Source organism: Lynx rufus, unplaced genomic scaffold, assembly GCF_022079265.1.
Source record: "Lynx rufus isolate CCGP_SWC_20201006 ecotype Redwood Valley unplaced genomic scaffold, mLynRuf1.p SCAF_33, whole genome shotgun sequence".
Classification (NCBI taxonomy): domain Eukaryota; kingdom Metazoa; phylum Chordata; class Mammalia; order Carnivora; family Felidae; genus Lynx; species Lynx rufus.
The window spans coordinates 2300105-2304813 of record NW_025814849.1 but is presented as its reverse complement, the minus strand read 5'-3'; positions in this window follow the sequence as shown (position 1 = coordinate 2304813).

Genomic DNA, 4709 nt, shown 5'->3' with positions numbered 1-4709 from the left:
TCTCTGGCGTAACCTTATTATAAAAAGCCCCTGAAACGTGGGACCCACTAACTACTTCTTTGCGTGGTTTGTGCACGGCCTTCGCTTACTCGCATCGGAGGCCGCGGGGATTCGTACACTGTCGTCTCCTGAGTCACGAGGTGACAAAAGTCACAGTAAAATACCCGTTCCCGTCACAGCTCTTCGATTCTTCCAAGATGGCATCTCCTAATCCTGCTTTGCATATTCGGAGAAATATGCAGATTGCAGATTCAGGGAAAACAAAACACGAACACAAAACCCCCTCACTGTTTTAATGGGTTTTGTGGGTTTTTCTTTTTGTTTCGCTTTGTTTTTTTAATACAAAGTATAGAAAAACTACAGAAAAATAGAAAATTCTCTGACTCATGGGAGTTCAGGCAGGTTGAAGACAGGTGACTGTTTCTCAGTGGACTGATGTTGTCGGTTCGGGTTGAAAACCACTGTTCTGGGAAGTGGTTTCCGCTAGGGGCGCCTAGGGGTTAAGCGTCCGACTTCAGCTCAGGTCACGATCTCACGAACCTCATGATCCCACAGTTCAGGAGATCGAGCCCTGCGTCGGGCTCCACACTAACAGCACCCAGCCTGCTTGGGATCCCCTCTCTGCCCCTCCCCAGCTTGCACTGCTTGTTCTCTCCCGAAATAAACAAACATGAATAAAAAAAGAAACCGTTTCCACCAGAGATGTAATGTATATCTTCAGGATGCACGGAGAACCACTAACCCCGCTGTCAACAGCACGTGTTCTCCATAAGGACTTGGCGAGGAAAGGGAGAAGGGGAGTCAGGCGATGGGGACTTGCCATCCCCGACTTGAGTGTGCCGCAGAGCTCTCGCCCTGGGCGTTTGGAGGCAGAAACGAAGGACCGGGGCCTCCCGTCCCCCCTCATCTGTCCAGGCATCATCCAGGAAGGTCTCCCAAGTTCCTGGGCGGACTGACGGAGGAATCTTCTAGTCTTTCAGCTGAATATACGAAGACGGTGAGCTGGTTGGGTTCACCCTGTGGCGCTAAGCAGTAATCAAGTAAATATACAAAACCCGTGTGCTGTCGTGGGAGGTTTATAGAACCCTGTCCACCCTGAAGACTCTTACGTGGCTTTAGCTTGTGTGTCGGCCTCGGAGAGCAAACATTCGTGTTCCCTTTGGGGACGCTCCTCCGGCTTCCTCTTCATTGTAGGTGGACAGGACGAGGCCCTTCTGTACGGCATCCCGGGCAGATTCATGACACACAGCTTTCCCACACGAGCTTGTGGGAACAACCTCGTTCTGGTTTCATACGGACCTGCCGGGCTTGTCTATGCTGTCCATCCGTCTGGCTGTTTCTCTGGGGGCTGGGGGGCTCCCGCTGCGGCGTCCTGACCAGGACCTCCCTTGTCGGTAGGTGGGGAAAGCGTTCCACTCTGTATGTGACACCACACGGGCCTGCAGGAAGCCGCCATGGCTCCCGGGTTCTCGGTGAGACAGCGTGGAGGCTCCTCGGAGCTACCGGATCGTTCTACGTGGCGCGGGACGAGCCCATCTCATTAAAGAGGAACGGACTCCTGTCATGATCCGGAATGGCCGTGTGCCCCTGAGTGATTCACTGTTACTGAAACAGGCCGAGTATGTTATGGGCACTTTGAGTCGAATGACGTCATGTGAGTAGACGCTTAAAAACGTGCATCGTATCAGCTCGCTCTTTCGGAAACCGGGCCTAGTTTGGGAGGAAATGATGTATAAATAGTGTCTGGTTGAAACAGAGCATATAACAAATGGAAAGCACAAAATAGAAGGCAAAGGAGGAAAGCAGTCACGTGACACGAGGCCGCATAACTGGAGAGTCAGCATTTACTAATCTCCGAATTGGCCCCAAGACCAGCTCCGTGGTGCTGGGGGGTTTACGTCTGTCTGCCTCGTCCTAACTAGCTCCACACGGAGGTGCGACCCGGGTCACAGGCTCGTGGAGTGGGGGGGGGGACCTGGCGGGACCCCATTTTTTTCTCCTCTGCCGTGTGGCTTTTCCAGAGGCCTTGGGACCCAGCAAAACGCATCAGGTAAGGAGCAGAGGAGGCCGCGGACCGTGTGGGGTTTGTGAGGAAGGCACGATCGGCCCCTCGACCTGCAGGACCCCTGCGGTCAGGGCTGAGTGGGGACAGGCGTCTGGGACCCGTTGCTGGAACAGCCTCCCCCTCCCTGCCTGCCCCCCAGGCCCAGTCCAAGCTGAGCCCGGCACTTGTTCTTGAAAATAGGTCAGTATCTCAGTCCTTAGTAACTTCTGCGGAGCACAAGCCTGGAGACGTCCCTAGACACTTCTGAAAGGGCTTTCTGCCTGACCGGTGACCCCGTGTGGGGGCTGGAGATCGGTGTTTGGAGTCATCCAGGGGTAGGTGAGGCTTGACGCCTGAGTTTGTGAGTGTCCTGGTGAAGGGATCTGACCCCACCACTCCCAAGCCCCAAGGTCAGGGGGGTGCAGGTGGAGGTGTGCTTCCCAGAGCGAGAGACTGTGTGTGCCACGGGCCCCTGCCTAGTGACATGGCCGCCTTCTGGAGAGCGGTGAGCTCGGCCACGGAGCACTGGGCATGCAGGTGCACGAGGTGCCCACTTGCCTGGAAGGGACCCAGAGGAGAGGGCTGGTAGCAAGGGCTGTGGGGCCAGGTTGGCCCTCAGTTCTGTCCTTCCTCCCTCCCTCCCTTTTGTCCCTTTCCTCCTCCTTCCCTCCCTTCCCTCCTCCCTTCCCTCCTCCCTTCCCTCCTTCCCTCCCTTCCCTCCTCCCTTCCCTCCTCCCTTCCCTCCTCCCTTCCCTCCTTCCCTCCCTTCCCTCCTCCCTTTCCTCCCTGCCTTCCTCCCTCCCTCCCTTCGCTCCTCCCTCCCTCCCTCCCTTCCCGAAGGGTTAAGGTGGGAATGTTTTGAGCACCTCCCATGTGGTGGGGTGCAAGCCTGCCCAGAGGGGTCCCGGTATGTGGGGGGTACCTCCTGTGTGTCCCCACTCTGAGCGAAAGCCTAAGGCAGAAAGGCGTGATGTACCCCACACGTGTGCGTGACAGAGCCAGACCCTCGTGGTAGGTCCACCTCTTGGGACCTGTCCTGGTGGAGAAAGAAACAGCCACAGCCTCGGGTGAATGGTGTCCCCCCAGAAGTCAGGTCCACCCAGAACCCGTGAACGTGACCTTTTTGCAAATCGGGTCTTTGCAGGTGGTCTCAAGTGAAGAAGCCACTGTGGAGGAGGGTGGGCCTCCCACCCAGTGCAGCTGGACGCTGGGCTCGGGCTCGCGGGAGGGGGCTGCGCCACGACAGGCAGAGACGGGACTCACGCGTGCACGGGCCCCCGAGGGGCTCGCTCTCGCTCCCGGACTGAGAGAGGAGGCGTTTCTGTTGTTGCCGACGCGGCCCCGGGAGACGGGTGCAGAGTCGTGTTGTCTTGACGGCCCCACGGCCTGGACATCCCGACGGGTCCCCAGGGGCTGCATTTCCTTCTGGAGGCTCTGGGGACGGTTCTCTTGCCTTCTCCAGCTCCAGGCGGCCGGCCGTCTGTCTGCGCCCTCGGCTGGGCCCTCCGTCCGTCTGCCCGGCGGGCCGTGGAGCACCCCCCGGCTGCCGTTTCTGCCCCGTCCTCCCGCTTGTCAGGGTTCTCGGGGTCACCGCGGCCCATGACGTCCCCTCTGGAGGCGGCTGGTTCGTGGCCGTGTGGCCGTGTTCACAGGCTCCAGCTGCTCGCACGTGGGCATCTTTGGGGGCCACGGTGGCTGGCCGGCAAGCGCCATTCCAGAAGGTCAAAGCCTCGAGGCTCCGGCGCGTCGTCACAGGCGAAGTTCACAAGGCGTCAGAGTCCCTTGCGCGCGCACTGCAACGCTAGAGGCAATGCCCCCGCATCCGGTGGCGCTAATAGCCAACAAAATTAGAGATTTCTCGACAGATCCAGGCATGAATTTTTATTCTTCACGTTACCGCATAAATTCCCTTGGAGCAAACGTGGACACGAGCAAACTCGCGGTGGTTTTTAGAAGCCGAATTAGGAAGAGTGCAGCTGCTCCCGTATCAACCCCACCCCGTCAGGTCGTCCGGAGGCCGCGCACAGCTCACGGGCCGGAAAACGGGTCTGCTCACGCCCACCCGTTTCCTTCTCAGTTTCGGTCCAGGACTTTCAGCTTTTCTGCATCCTCAACACGCAAGTGGTATGTTCCCGAAGTGAAGAAAATTACAGCCGCCATTTGTATCAGCTGAAGGTGACGCCGTTACTCTGCCACTGCGGCGGCCTAAGCACACCTTTGCTACCCGCGCGGCTCCGACTGCAGGGCCATCCCCGCCCGGCAGGAGGCCCGTCCTCGCGGCTGCTGTCGTGCGCGCGCCGCGAGTTGAAGTCCGCCAGGGGAATCGGGCAGGGGAGCTGTGGGGCCGTCACCGAGCGACGCGTCGGAAGCAGAAACGTGCTGGTGGCAGAGCCTGTGCCTCCACACCGCCTCCCCGGGGGGCTGAACCCACAGCCGGAGCCAGGCTCGCCCGGAGGACAAGGAAGCGCGGCAGGCGCGAGAGGCTGCTTGTGAATGATAGGGTGCACTCCTCAGTGTTAGATTCATTTGGGGGGAGGGGGCGGAGGGGCTTCACCTTGTCACAGTTCGCATTTTCACATTTTTATTAGCGTGCAAGCAGGGGGGGGAGGGCAGAGAGAGCATCCCAGGCAGGCTCCGCACTGTCGGCGCGGAGCCCGACGCGGGG